This window comes from Leptopilina boulardi, unplaced genomic scaffold (assembly GCF_019393585.1).
Source record: "Leptopilina boulardi isolate dan_hultmark-lab unplaced genomic scaffold, ZJU_Lbou_2.1 LbouV2_325, whole genome shotgun sequence".
Taxonomy (NCBI): domain Eukaryota; kingdom Metazoa; phylum Arthropoda; class Insecta; order Hymenoptera; family Figitidae; genus Leptopilina; species Leptopilina boulardi.
Window position 1 is genome coordinate 5790314 of NW_026137891.1, and position 17068 is coordinate 5807381.

The following is a 17068-nucleotide window of genomic DNA, read 5'->3' on the forward strand; positions in this document are numbered from 1 at the left end:
CGACCTAGATTTTAATGGTTGCTTGGAAAGTCATACAGACAGTTGATTAAAAGAAGATAAAAATCCCAGAAATACAGATATATATATATATAATATATAGAATTCCCAATGTGAAGTTCGCCCCTGTTTGCTAGAGTCAGGTGGGTGGTGCGGAAGAGATCGGGCAAAGAAGGGGAGGATAGAAAAGGGAATAGCGAAAGAGTGGGGGGATGAAGTGGTTTGGCTAGGGGTGGTGGGATTTGTGTGCCAACCACGTGGGCGCGGAATCGATAGTGCAGTGTTGTCGCACAGGGGTCACTCAACCCGCGTTGAGGTCAACTCCTGCGCTTGCTATCCGTATCTCCCACACACACAACGATTGTATGTACATATTTATATATATATTTATATACGCGTATAGCAATGAGTACGCATACTGAGGACAATTGCTCCGAACGTATCACCTGCCGTACAAATTCAGGAAAACAAAACTAGGGCAAGTTGACGATCTCTCTATATATATATATTCTCTTATTGCGTCGAAGAGTGTTTTAGTATATATATAATATGTATAAGAAATATAGGGCATTCCTCTAAATGTCAGGGGACCACTCACTCAAATTGTCCAAATCCAATGTGGCTTATCCTCGAAAATCTTTCCAGGAACATGTGTCAAATTTAAAACCATAAAGCACATTTATCATTCATATTATAGGGCTCAAATATGGATTTACGTGTTACGTAACCGATTATTATGTATTCGCCACACTAATTTCCTTGACAACATGTTTACTCATTATATATGATTAGTTATACTAAATATTAGTGTATTTTACACCCCTCAGGTTGATCCTCAGAAATATAAAATATTGTTATTAAATCATTTTTTTACACTTCAAAATTTTATTTTTAAAACACGATTAATTTAAAAAGTATATCAAACTGATGATAAAAGTATCAAATTGATTTAAAAAATCTTGTTCAATTTGGATACTTTTAGTATACACGGAAAATTTTTTTTATTTTTATTCAAATAATCGATTACTTTACTATTATAAAATAAATATTTATTTTTATAAATATATTTGTATCAAATATTTATTTTCATCCAATAAACTACATTAGAACCAATAATTTCCTTAATTGAAACAAATAGCATTTAATTGACTTAAATAATAATTAGGGTCAGTTGGGGTAAATGGGGACAAAATCGATATTTTTCACAAATTACGTAAGTTTCTTCCTTTAAATGGTAATATTTGTGGGTTAATTTTTTTCAAGTTGTTATTTACGTTCCCAGGACTAATTTTATGCAGTAGAAAAAAAATTTAGATAAGCTTTAAACGCATGAAACTGACTGTCCCCTTTTACCCCAAAATTTAGAAAATTTTATAAAATTCGCGGTAAATGGGGACAGCATAGTTTCTAAGAAAGTTTTAAGAAAAAAGTTTCCTTAAGTATATTACTGTATTAAGGGATGAAAAAACTTGAAAAAAATTTGTAGTAGATATATAATAGTTGAACGAATTGAAATTTTTTTTATTTCAGTATTTTGTCTCGCAAAATGTCTGTAAAAACAGACTTAAAAATCATACAAAATTTTTTTCTTATTCTTTATGACTCCCATAACAGAAATTCATATGAATTTTTGATTTTTGTTAATTTGGTTAATAGTGACAAGCTGTCCCCATTTACCCCAAAAATTTGAAAACTCAGGGTAAATGGGGACAGCTTGTCATTATTAACCAAATTGACAAAAATTCAAATGAATTTCTGTTATATAAGTCATAAGGAATAAGAAAAAAATTTGGTATGATTTTTAAGTCTGTTTTCTTTGAAATGCGAGACAAAATATTGAAACAGTTTGACTTCGACTTTCAAGTTTTTATGCATTGAGCGATAACTTTTTTTATTTTGCTGCCAATTGTCAAGATAAAAGCTTGGCAATACTCAGAACCTCTTACAGGTGATCTGAGGTTAAAATATTGACGTTGAACTTAATTTTAAAACTGTAAATTAAGCTCTAAAACCTCTTGTCCCCATTTACCCCAACTGACCCTACTTAATATAAATAAATGTTTACTTGAATCAAATAGTTTTTACTTGTATCAATAAAAAATTATTAAATAAATATATTTAGTAGAACCAAATAATTTCTGCATTTGAAACGAATATCATTTAACTGCACTGAGAGAAAAGAATAGCTGGCGTTACCACTTTTTGAGCTGACCATTTTTAGTTAGTAGCTGCTAATTTATTAGTTGTGGTTACTATTTTTATTTGTTGTCATAACTATTTTATTTAGTTGAATTAACTAATTAGTTTGTTAGATTAATTATTTAATTAGTTACCTTACTAACCAAATGGTTAGGCTGACTAATTAAATGGTAACTGCAACTAATATAAATTAGCAAAAATACTCTTACTAACGAAATGGTAATCGCAACCAATTGTTTCTCTCAGTGTGGTTCAAATACTAATTATTTAATACAAATAAATATTTACTTGAATAAAATAATTTTTATTTGTATCAAATAATTTTTTTTTTTTAAATCAAATAAACTAAATTTTAAACCAATAATTTCTTTATATTTGAAACAAATACCATTTAATTGACTCAAATAATAATTATTTAATAGAAATAAATATTTATTTTGATAACATTAAAGTAACCGATTATTTGAATCAAATAAATTTTGTTTAGTGTATCAAATTGATACCAAAAGTATCAAATTGATAATTTCTTGTTTAACAGTAAATTTAACAAATTAAAGTTAAAGTAAAGTTAACAAATTTTATTAAAAAAACAAACTTTGTTTTCAAATTGTTTTTTAAGAAGAAAATTCCAACTTTTCGAATAAATCTTGTGTTTTAATTTTTTTGCAACTTATTGCCAATTAAGGATAGCACACTTCTGTCGAAATATGTAAAATCTTGAATTTTCGATAAAGATATAAACTTTGATCTTGAAGTATCTTGAAATATTTTCCAGTAGTTTAGCAATATATTTTTCAAAAAGTGAAAAATAAGATATGTAGTTTTTTTCTTGTATGATTAAAATGTATTTTAATCGTCAAAAAAAAAAAAAAAAAACAATAAAATAAAACAAACTGCAGTTCCTCAAATTAAAAATAAAATTCTCGAAAATAATTTGAAATATCTTGAAGTATCTTGAAAAACACTTGGAAATAATTGGATAAATATCTCTCTAAATTTGAATACATGTGAATAATTTCACTTATTTGAAAATTGTGAATTCAAATTTAAATATATTAAATTTTATTTAAATATGAAAAATATTTTAAAGACTAAAAAATTTAAAGCCGTGTAAATGTAAAATTAGATAATTTTAATTCTTTTCTAAACATAATTTTGCAATTTAAAGGAGACTAATTTTGTACATATGTATATATATATTTCATTACTGACGAAGTTTCACGCATAGTTAGAGCGTATACAAACAAAATATGCTTTGAGCCGATCATCATTTTGAATTTAATTACGGTGAGGTCATTTATTATTGAACCTGTAAGTAATATTTATTCGCGATTGAGTTAAGCTTCCACTGTTTTGATATAGAGTGAAAATATTCCTATATATACTTGATTAATTTACTTGATTATTAAATCGTGGTGTATGTTTTCATGGAATTTCCCCAACATAATTATATAATTAATAATCCCCTATGCGAACAAACACTAATTTTGAATTTGATTTGCGTAATTATATGTTTACTTTGATCCTTAAGAGCGCCGATTTATGCTAATAAATTGTAAATATTGTAACAATAATTATATATTATAATACTATAATAATACAAAAATAATAGTAATAATAATTATAATAATACACGGAAAAAATTATTCAGTAGATTTTACAGAATTGTCACGGAGTAACGGATACAGCTCTTTACGAAACTGAGTGTTGTAAAATGTCACGAATTTTCAGGATAAACTCCTGAAAAATTAAGTATAAACAACGAAATTTCTGTAGTTTATCCGAAAATATTTATCACATTTTACAAAACTCAGTTTCATAAAGAGCTGTATTCGCTACTCCGCCACAGTTTTGTAAAATATACTGAATTCATTTTTTCCGTATACTAAAAAAAATTTATTTGATTCAAATAATCGGTTACTTTACTATTATCAAATAACTATTTACTTGAACCAAAAAATTTTTATTTGAATTAAATAAACTGTATTTGAACCAATAATTTCTGTACTTGAAACAAATACCATCTCAAATAATAATTATATTTGTTACAAATAAATATTTGGTTTTCAGTGTAATGATACACGGAAAAACTTTGTGCAAGAATCATTTCTAAATTTGTTCAGGAACTGAGGATATGAGAATAATTTAAGAAATCTTATTTATATTTTCTTTGAAAAATTCTTAGCAGTATTTCTATAAGAATTGTAGAGAAATTCAAGACAACTTCCTAAACTCACTACAGAAAGTCTTGAACTTGTTTTAGAATAAATTTTTACGTTTGCGAGAAAAAAAATTTACTCTGGGTGGACTCGATCCCACGTCCTCGAGAGTCCAAAAACTGCGCTTTACATCTCTCAGCTACTTTAGCAGCTTATGGTATTATGCATTGGAAACATATTTGATGCAACCAATCCCTGTCTAGTGCTTGGTTACTGAACTGTGTCTTCTAAAACAGTTCAAGAAACTTTCAACGCCCAGTGACTGAGATATTCCGATCGCGGCATTAACAAGAAGTCTTCCAATGTCATAATAAAAATACAAGTATTTTCTTCAATGATTTTTGTATTTTTCTATAAATTTTGCAGAATTTTTCTCATACCCTCAGTTCCTGAACAAATTTAGGAATGATTCTTGAACAAAGTTTTTCCGTGTAATAATAATAATAATAATAATAATAATAATAATAATAATAAAAATATTGTAAATATAATTTTTTTTAAGTAAAAAACTAAATAGAATTTTTCCACAAATAATTAAATTCATATATATATTCATTGAAAAGAATCAAGAGAAGAAGCAAATAAATTATAACAAACAACGCAAATGTTTCTGACGGATAAAGCTTTCAACGGAAATCTTGATTTTTAAATTTAAAGTTTTATTAATAATCTCGTTTTTAAAGTTTTTACTGATACATATATATATATATATATATAGTGCTCAGTAGAGAGAAGAAAAGTGCATTCTACCTTTAACTGTTCTATGGATTGTCATTAATATTAATAAGCTCTGATTTTAATCGCTGTTATAGTAGAAGTTCTAAATCTAGGTGCAAGGTTGAACATTTCATTGGCTTTCATTTTTTCGAGGTCACTTGAGTCTTTTTTCTAATTCTTTCCATCTCAATACTTTTAAATTAGAAATGTACACATAGATTAGATTGAAGACTTTTTCCCTCTGACGTTTTACAATAATATATAGATAAATTCAAAATTAGGGGAATATTAGCAGAAAAAATAATTTTTTTTACACAAAATTTCTCGATTCTGAATATACTTTTACTATATATAAAATGCATGAAATGAAAAATATAGAAGGTAATAATATATATATACCTTCATATATGCAAATCGTCTAAAAATATGTTGTATTATATATTTTCCTTGAATTAGTAAAAAAAGGTCCGTCTGACACATTTCCATATTTTAAATTATTATTTTAAACATCTCCATATTCTTGGAATTGTGTATTAGGTCACAACTCTCCTGATAGAATATCTAATTCAATATTCTGTGTCCATTTCTACATAATATGGTGATTGTTTAATCGATTGTTCGCTTTTAATTAATTACATTTCATTTATTAATTTTTTTCAATCTATACAAAAATATTATTTTTTTATTATTAAATATTTTTTTTGATATAAAATTATATATAAAATTTTGTTTTTGTTATATGTATAAACAAATGAATGAAATAATTTGATTTGATAATGTTTGTATAGTTCGTTATAAAGTGACTCTCTTTGAGCTTAACTAAACGCACTTTGAAAAGTACTTATACCTTTTATGTGAAACTCTTCTAATTTTAATTTTAGGCTCACTGACCAACACTCTCTCGCAACAAAACTTTTAATTGATTTCAATTTAGAAGGCAGTCAATTTCATTTCATTATAAAACAATTTTGTTTGCGTCGAACAATTAAATTAGTTTCAATTAAAAATTGCAACATTTAATTGAAAATTTTTTTATTTCCAAAATCGTTCAATTTTAAATTGTTATATAATTTAAGAATTTAACTGAAACGCTTTTGATAATTTCTTTTAACTTTTTTTTAATTTAATATAATAATACAATAAATTAATAAAAATGAATTTAATTAATAATTTTTTTATATAAAAATATTAAAACACTGACTACAATTACCAAAAATAGGTTATTAAGAGGTGATAAAAGAAAATTAATTTTCATTATTCAATTAGTTAAGTAATTAACTTTTTACTAGATGATGCATATACTAAGGTTTTTGAAAAGTTTATGTCTTGCTAAATTCAAGTCGCTGTCAGACTTTCTGGTTAACTGACAGTAGAAATCAAGGCCATCACTAAAAGCACGAGAGATTCATTTGCAAATATAACTTTGTGCAATGTGCATATAATATCTTTTCTCTTTCATTATATTATCTAAAGATTTATTTTCAATTTTTCCACAACAATAAAATAATAAAATTCTTCACATAGAAAATATAATATTTTTTTTAAATTAATTTTCAATTTTCTACAATAAGGAATATAGTTTTTAAATATTTTTTTTTCGTTTTGATTTTAATAAATAAAATTCATAAAATTATTATATAATAATTTTTTACATATATTTTAAACATAAATAAGGGTGCAAAATGTATTATAAAAAATTAATTTTTCACACTGAAAAAAATTTTTGATTCAAAACACTCGATTACTTAATTATTATTTATTATTAAATATTAACTTGAACTAAATAATTTTTATTTCTATTAAATAAATTGTATTTGAATCAATAATTTCTGTATTTGAAACAAATATTTATCAAATAATAATTATTGAATACAAATAATTATTTAATTCAAGTAAATATATTTATTTGCTTTTATTTATTTGTTAATTTTATTTTTTTTATTTGGTTCAAATAATCCGATTATTTGAATCAAATAAATTTTTTTTCAATCTATAATCTTTAATTATTATATATTATTGTTTTCCCTTATTGAAGATTAATTATACATGTTTGCCCATTGTATTTGTTGTCACCCTGGTAGTAGTTTTGATTTCCTGTTTGGTTTGTTACGGAAATCCGCTTAGGAAAGTTTGCTTTATAAACGACATATATACATAAATGCGGATTTTGGAATATTTGAATCATTTCCGAATATTAGAAATTTCAGGGACTTATTCTAATATCCTAAATGTATCTAAAACATTACGTTACTTGACAATTGTAAATTAAGTAAAATTTTTAATGGCAATAATTCTCATTCAAAAATTTCCTTATTTTCAAAAATGCTTTTTTGACATTTTTCCTAATTCCTATTTTTTATTTTCATCGTAAATATTTTATTTATTTATTATTTTTACCCGTGTGGAAAAGTTGACTGGGCCCCAATCTGGTATCTGGGGGTTATTGGCGTCGCTGATTATTAATCTGATGTCAGATTTTCAAAATTCAAAATGGCGGATCCAATATGACGGTCAAAATTTTAAGAAGTTATTAATTTTTTATTTTATATCCGCCATTTTGAATTTTGAAAACATAACATCTGATTCCACATCAGCGTCCCTAAAAACCCCTAGATACCAAATTTTATAAAAAATTAATAACTTCTTAAAATTTTGACCGCCATATTGGATCCGACATTTTGAATTTTGAAAATCTGACATCAGATTAATAATCAGCAACCCCGAAAACCCTCAGAAGTCAAGTTTTATAAAATATTAATAATTTTTAAAATATATCTTGTCACTTTTCATTTAGGGGTTGTTTTCAACCCTAAAAACCACAAAAGACTTGATCTAGCAAAACGGCCAGACACGGGTATTTTTTTGGGTCCTATAGTTTCCAAAAATGTTGGAATTGTTGTTTATTAATAAATTGAATAAAAATAGGAAATAAATGATTGAGAATGGGGTCAGAGTGGGAAAACCCAAACTCAAAAAACGACTAAGTTATTATTATTAATTAGCTTAGTTTAATAAATTAAAAACTAAGAACTAACTGTAAGTATTATTTAAGCATTAATATAATTACACAGAAAAAACTTGGATTCATTTTTGTTGCAACTCATTTTCTTTTGGGTATCGAAATGAGTATGGGACAAACTTTATGTTATTCAAAATGATACTGGCTGGAATTTCAGATTTCTAAGTTGGCATCATAAGCAGAGTAATGGCGCACTCACACCTTTTTTGGCTGCCTGCCTGCCTGCAGGTTACCATGGCAACGCACGAGTGTGAGTGAGACAGAAAATTTGAATATTCAAATTTTTAAATTTTCTGTCGCACTCACTCTCATGCGTTGCCATGGTAACCTGCAGGCAGCCAAAAAGGTGTGAGAGCGCCTTAATTTTGTACACAGAAAAAACTTGGACTCATTTTTGTTGCAACTCATTTTCTTTTGGGTATCGAAATGAATATGGGACAAACTTCATGTTATTCAAAATGATATTGGCTGGAATTTCAGATTTCTAAGTTGGCATCATAAGCAGAGTAATTTTGTATTTCAATTAATTTTTCTAATATTTCAACAACACCAGAAAGATTATTTTGACCAGTACGAATATTTAGAAGTTTTTAAATAAAAATTATTTATTATTATTTACGTAGATAATAATTAATTTCATAAGTTTTTAAATTTACCGCTATTATTTAAGTTGGCAGTACCGTTCCTGTTGTCAAAACACATGTTTTCATTTTTCTAACCTAAAAACATATTTCCTTTATTATTTTATTACGCGATTACAAGCAATTTTTAATCAAATATATTAAGTCTAGCGTGTTATTTACTTCTTTGTAATTATTATATTTCATGTTTTTGTGCAAAATTATTCGTTATTTCACAATATTTTTCGATTTTTCTTTTTCTCAAAATGAAACTTGCCTGTTTCATTTTGATACTTTTACCTTAGAACTCGAAATGAAACAACCAGTTTCATTTTTGTTGCGAATCAAATTGAGTATAGAATATATACTCAATTTGAATTCAGGTTTTTTCTGTGTATTTCAATTAATTTTTCTAATATTTCAATAACACCAGAAAGATTATTTTGACCAGTACGAATATTTAGAAGTTTTTAATTAAAAATTATTTATTATTATTTACGTAGATAATAATTAATTTCATAAGTTTTTAAATTTACCGCTATTATTTAAGTTGGCAGTACCGTTCCTGTTGTCAAAACACATGTTTTCATTTTTCTAACCTAAAAACATATTTCCTTTATTATTTTATTACGCGATTACAAGCAATTTTTAATCAAATATATTAAGTCTAGCGTGTTATTTACTTCTTTGTAATTATTATATTTCATGTTTTTGTGCAAAATTATTCGTTATTTCACAATATTTTTCGATTTTTCTTTTTCTCAAAATGAAACTTGCCTGTTTCATTTTGATACTTTTACCTTAGAACTCGAAATGAAACAACCAGTTTCATTTTTGTTGCGAATCAAATTGAGTATAGAATATATACTCAATTTGAATTCAGGTTTTTTCTGTGTATTTCAATTAATTTTTCTAATATTTCAATAACACCAGAAAGATTATTTTGACCAGTACGAATATTTAGAAGTTTTTAATTAAAAATTATTTATTATTATTTACGTAGATAATAATTAATTTCATAAGTTTTTAAATTTACCGCTATTATTTAAGTTGGCAGTACCGTTCCTGTTGTCAAAACACATGTTTTCATTTTTCTAACCTAAAAACATATTTCCTTTATTATTTTATTACGCGATTACAAGCAATTTTTAATCAAATATATTAAGTCTAGCGTGTTATTTACTTCTTTGTAATTATTATATTTCATGTATTTGTGCAAAATTATTCTTTATTTCACAATATTTTTCCATTTTTCTTCTTGTCAAAATGAAACTTACCTGTTTCATTTTGATACTTTTATCTTAGAACTCGAAATGAGACAACCAGTTTCATTTTTGATGCGTATCAAATCGAGTATAAATTTTGTACTCAATTTGAGATCAGGTTTTTTCTGTGTAACTAAAGTTTTCAATTTCCTTATTTTTCCTTAAATGTGAATTTTGCCCATATTGGCTTTTGGAAAAATCTCCAAACGGCATATAAATTAAATATAAATATAATTAACTAGTTTTATTTTTTTCTCAAGTTTTTTATTTAATAAAGAATATTAAATTAAATTTCAGTTTGGGAATACTTTGGGAAATCCCAGTTGGGGCCAGGTTGGGTTGACCCAAACTTTGCCCAAGTACAATGAAAAACAAACATTTTTTTCAGCTTTTCACAGTTGCGCTTTTTTGTATATTTCTGCAGCATATTATTCAAATAATAATTTAATTAACTTAATTCTTTTATTTCTTCATTTTTCAAACTTTGTGAAGCCAAGTTGAGCCCAGATTGGCGCCCAGTCTCACTTTGGGCGACTTTGGGAAGATTTCCACACGGGTATCAAATATTTTGTAAAAAATAAGAAAGGGGTATTTTTTATTATACGCAACTGTGTGTATTTTTATTTTTTACTAAAGGAGAGATGCCATTAAATTATACTTAATTATATATTTAATATATATTTAATTATAATTCATAATTAATGAACACATTAGGCCACTTTAAAAGGGGGAGAGGGTTAAAATGTAACCCTTTCGTGATTAGGGTAAAAGTTAGGTATAACGCAAGTGTTGGTATATGGAAGTTTGGATTGTTGTAGGAAAGATCGGGTCGAGTTAAAGGAGGTATTTAATTTGGCCAATTAATTTTCATGTCCCGGAGTAAAGTAACCGTCTACTAAAATTGATGTTTCTACACTAATCTTACGAGAAACAAAAGACAGCTTTACTTCTATATATATACACACATATGACTTGAAATTGAATCATTATTCCGATTTTCAAATTTTCTCCAAATAGAGTAACTGTACCAATTACTGTGTAAGTGAAAAAAAGAAATTTTTTTTTTATTTCATTCAAATAATACTTGACTATTATCAAAATAAATATTTACTTCAATCAAATAAATAATGAACCAAATAATTTTTATTTGAATTAAATAAATTGTATTTGGATCAATACACAGGTGTCTGGAAAGAAAAAAAGTTTGCCTACGATGCCAAGAAAAATAATTGTTACCTGGTGGTTTCTTAGCACCCCCTGAAACGAGAAAACTTAACCCGAAAATCGTAGCTGTTCATTTAGAGAAGTTTCGAAATTTTTTCAAAAAACTTGTTTTCTAAGGGTCAGAGATAAGTTTTAAATTATGTTAATGATTTTTATTTATGTGGGTGTGTTTGTAGGATCTCATTTTCTAGGTACAAGTGATTAAAATTTTTATAATAAAAAAGAACTCGAATTCGTAACATTTCTTTTATGTAGGTGACGATTTTGGATGATTTAATTAGTAAATAAATAAATCGTATTAATGAATTTATATGTATAGGGCGAAATTCCATCACGAAGTGTTGTTAGGTTTTCTCAAAACCTGCCTGTAGGAGAGGGAAGGAGTTGGATTTTTTGAAAAATTTAAACAGATTTTTTTGAGAAGTTAAAAATGTGTATTTTTACTACAAAAAATATTGAGATGTCCTTGTTTTTTATTTTCGAGATTTTAATTATTTAACGTTAACAAAAGATAAAATATTTTATATACAAATAAAGTTACCGTAATTCTGAAGTTAGTAATTGAAGGCTACCGTAATTCCGCATCCAACGAGCCCTATATGAAGAATTTTGGGTTAGTGGATTGTTAATAAATAATCGCATAACATTGCAATTGTTTCTAAAAATCTCTCTAATTCAAAATAGTTCATATTAGTCTCGTTGGATGCGGAATTACGTCAGCTTTCAATTGGTAACGCTAAATTACGATAACATTATTTGTTTATAAAATATTGCATTTTTTATTAACATTAAATAATTCATTAATTAATATCTCGAAAATAACAAAAAAGGAGATCTCAATATTTTTTGTATTGAAACTACACATTTTTAACTTTCCAAAAAATCAAAATTCACGGTTAATTAAATTATCCAAAATTGTCACCTATATAAAATAATAGTTACGAATTCTAGTTTCTTTAATAAAAATTTTTTTAATGGCTTGTATCTAGAAAATTAGGTCCTACAAACACATTGACATAAATAAAAATCATTAACATAATTTAAAACTTATTTCTGACCCTTAAAAAACAATTTTTTTGGAAAAATTTTAAAATCACCCCTAGAAAGGGGTGAAACTTCTCTAAATGAACAGCTATGATTTTTGGGTTAAGTTTTCTCGTTTCAGGGAGTGCTAAGGAATCACCAGATAACAATGATTTTTCTTGGCATCGTAGGCAAACTTTTTTTTCTTTCCAGACACCTGTGAATAATTGCTTTGAAACAAATACCATTTAATTGGATCAAGTAATAATTATTTAATAGAAATAAATATTTACTTGAATTTATATTATTAAATTATATAATTTGTATCGTGTAGTAATAATACGATTTAATAAATATTTATTTGTTTCATGTAAATATTTATTTGGCCCAATTAAATATTCATTTGATTCAAGTAAATATTTAATTGAGTGAAATAAATTTTGTTTTCATTGTACGGTATTATAAATTCAATATTAATGAATTAATCATTATTAAAAGTGCCTTGTTCTTATGTACATATATAGAAAAATGACTTGGCGATATAAACGTGTTGCTTTCTTTTAATTTTTTATATGAATCATAAAATTTATGTTATACAATATGCGACTTACGTTTCATTGCTGATGACATCTTTCAAGAGAAATTCTTGGTGTGCTTTTAAAAAGGAAAATATACTAATTATTCTAAGAGCCAATAATTAAAGTGCAAGTCCGTAACTTTTGCAATGTATTCGCGAATCGTGCATAAAATACGAGAATGTATTATTTTAATCAAGAGATTATTGCAGGTCGCGTTTCTCTCATAGTGACGTAATTCTCAGTTGGATAGGGTCCGCGCATCAACAATACGGTTTTCTCTTATAAACTGTATATAAAGATATGTGAAGAAATTCAAATTTTTTTTTTTAATTTCATTTGAAAAATTTATTTATAAAAATAAAAAAATATAAAAACTAAGGTTTTTGAAATAAATAAATAAAATCTAATCTAATCATATAAATAAATAAATTAGTAAATAAATTTTTAATAAAAAATAAAACAATAACATATAATAATTGATTATAAAGTTTAAATAATATTTATTTGATTTACGTATTTAATATATTTTAATAGAAATAATAAAAACAAATTAATTATGGATTCTTTATTGAAAACAATTACATATATGCATGCGTTATATTCGTGAAAATATGAAATATTTGTGCAGTAAGAAATTATTAATTATATTTTATATTAATAATTTGTATAAATTTTAACGCTTAATTATTCTTGGTTAATATTTTGTTGAATTTTACTCTCTCTCTATACAAGAGAAAAAAAATACATTTGTCATAGTTAAATGAATAATTAATTAAAGTTTAATTAGAGTTAAATTAGTTAAATTTTACTAATTGTTAGTAAAATTTTACTAATTCAGAAGCAAAAAGTGAGTCACTAATTCAAATTAGTAAACAATTTTTACTAATTCAGATTTAGAAAGTAAATAAATGTTTATAATAAATAATTATTTATTTTGAGATAAATTTATTTACGCTCTGAGACATATATAATTCGAATAAATTATATTTGAATAAAAAATAATTTAACATAATTTTTTTTCTAAAATTTTATAGACAGAAAACATTAATTTTTTTCAAGATTTATGAATTTAAAAAAAACTACTCATTTTTCATATTTAGAAAAAATTTGATATATTTTTGCCCTTATAATTATCATTAATATTGTTTATTACATTTTTTGTTTTTCTTTTTCTTACACATAAATTGATGCTTAAAGCTATTTCAAAGAATATTGTACGGTAAAAAGTGGACTCAATTTAGAGGGGACCTTCGTATATTTCTTTCTTTTATCTGTCTTTTCGCATACTTAACCTTCTTTTCACTGATATGTGCCTTTTTCACATTTCTTGAAAAATTTTTGATTGCTTATGAATAAAAGAAATAGAAAAGACCAAAAATTTCTCAAAAAATTGAAACTAAATTCTATTTGATGTATTTTACTTTATATTTTTTTTTGTAAAATTTTCCTATGTTGAAAAAATGCAAAGAAATGAAATTAATACACACACACCCAGAGAAATGTTTTATTTAAGTCAAATACAATATATATTTGAATTAAATAAACATATATTTGTCTCAGCCGATTTATTTAATAAAATAATAGTTTTTAATAATATTTATTTGTTATAAATAAATTTTGTTTGATTTAAATAAAAATTCCTGAGGCAAATATATCTTTTCTTTGGGTGCAATAATTATATTTCTAATTTTTCTTTCTACACATGAATTTTTCGAAATGAATTTTTTGAAATGAATTTCTTTTTTTATTTATGCTATTTTTAATTTATATACTTTTGAATTAATCTTGTAACTTTGGAAAAGTGTATTTTTTTTTAAAGTTGTTCTTGGCAGTACATCAACATATCACTTCAATAAATGAATTCACGTATAGGTGACTTAAAAAGAGGTCAGAGGGATTAAATTTAAAGATTCTTCTACTTTTCATACTTTTTTTCATACAGAAAACAAAAAATAAACATTAAAATAGACTTGAAATAACACAGAAAATTAAAAGGCTTTAAAATAAGCTGCAACGCTTATTATTTTAATCCAATTTTGCTTATTTTAATCCATTTTGGTATGAAAATAAGCAAAATTGGATTAAAATAATAAGCGTTGCAGCTTATTTTAATGCCTTTTAATTTTCTGTGAATATAATTGGAACATAAATTCCAAATTAATTCCAAAACATGAAATAATTGAGTGCTACTTGTAATCAACAAGCATATGAATCTATTTCATGAGAACAATAAGTATACTTAAATGCAAAATGCATTTAACATTTTCGTGACATTTTCATTTGTTTTAATATTTTAATAGAAAAGCATTGTTTTTTTTTGCTTTATTTTTTATTAGTGACGTTTTAATTAAGGTTCCATTTAATTTCTTCTTTTTTTTTCCTATGATGGCATTTTACATTCCTGCGTTGAATAAAATTTGTTTTTCATACATTTTAAAAATGAAAATAATTAAATTCGGACCAAGTTTAATTACAAGTATGCGACCTTTTGTTTGAAAAAAAAAATTTTTTTAATTTTTATTTTTTTATTCTGAAAAAAAAATTTTATTTGATTCAAATAATCGCTATTAAATATTTGAATGATTTTTGTGGAATTATTTTCTCAATTTGAAATGAAGATTTTAGACCGTTATTTGTTAATAATTATACAGGGTGTTCCAAAAGTATGGAAACTTGCAAATATCAAGATATTGGGTCCAAAATTTATCTATAGATAAATAAATTTTAAAAAATCCAATCTTGGAAGGATTTTGAGATCACAGGGTTAGAAATTGGAAGCTAATTTTCAAATTGGACATGAAGCCCAATGTAAGATTCCGCGGCCCAATGTGAGGCCCACAGTAAAAAAAATTAGTTGTCTTAAATAAAACCCATTAATTTTCAGTATCCAATTCGTAATCCCCATGAATTTCTGGGTTTAGACTTATAGTAAAAATGACAAAAATATTGGGCCCAATGTCTCGGATTAGGCCCAACATTTTTGGTTAAATAAATAAAAAAAAATCGCATCTTAGGGGTTTTTGAGGTCACAGGATTAGAAATTCGAAGCTAATTTTCAAATTGTACACAAAGCCCAATGTAAGATTCCGCGGCCCAATGTGAGGCCCACATTAAAAAAAATTAGTTGTTTAAATAAAACCCACTAATTTTCAGTATCCATTTCAGAATCGTTATGAAATTCTGGGTTTAGATTTGTAGTACAAAAGCCAAAAAATATTGGGCCCAATGTCTGGGATTGGGCTCGACATTTTTTGACAAATAAATAATGTGAGGCCTACAGTAAAAAAATTAGTTTCCTTCCATTTCGTAATCGTTATGAAATTCTGGGCTTAGACTTGTGGTACAAATTCCAAAAATATTGGGCCCTCACATTGGGCTGCAGAATCTTACATTGGGCTCTATGCTTAATTTCTAATCCTGTGATTTCAAAATCCCTCCAAGATGCGATTTTTTAAAATTTATTTATCTGTTGATAAATTTTGAACCCAATATCTTGGATTGGGCCCAATATTTTGGGCACTTATACCACATGTCTGAACGCAGAATTTCATGGGGATTACGAATTTGATACTGAAAATTAGTTGTCTCATTTAAGAAAACCACTTTTTTATTGTAGGGCCCAATCTTTTTATTACAAAGATGAACATCTTTCTGTTTGGAAGAACTTTTGTCTTGGACATTTTTTACAAAAATTCGTACTTTTCGAGATATTTGCAAGTTTCCATACTTTTGGAACACCCTGTATAAATTTATTTATTTCGACAACAATAAATAAAAAAATTGGCTATAGCCAATTAAATATAAAGAAGTTAAAAATAGAGAAGTTATTGGTTCAAATAAATTTGATTTAATTCAAAATTATAAAAATTATTTGGTTCAAGTAAATATTTATATATTTGAATCAAATTTTTTTTGCAGTGTACTTGAAAATTTTTTTTTTCCAATTATCAACTTTTGAAAATTTAAATTTAGAAGTCAAAGGGAGATGGGGGGGGGGGAATTGTCATCTTTTCTAAAACTCGCCAAACTTGGAAAATTGCGCTTGCATTCAGGAAGAGCAAGTTTGGCTGCTGTTGATTGTGCAAACAAAGTTTGAACTTTATAACGATGGTTACAAGAGTTGTTTTATGACAAAACCTCAATTTCTGTCAACTCTCGCTAACTCAATAATTCTTTGAATAAAACGTTTTTAAAAAGCCCAAAAGAA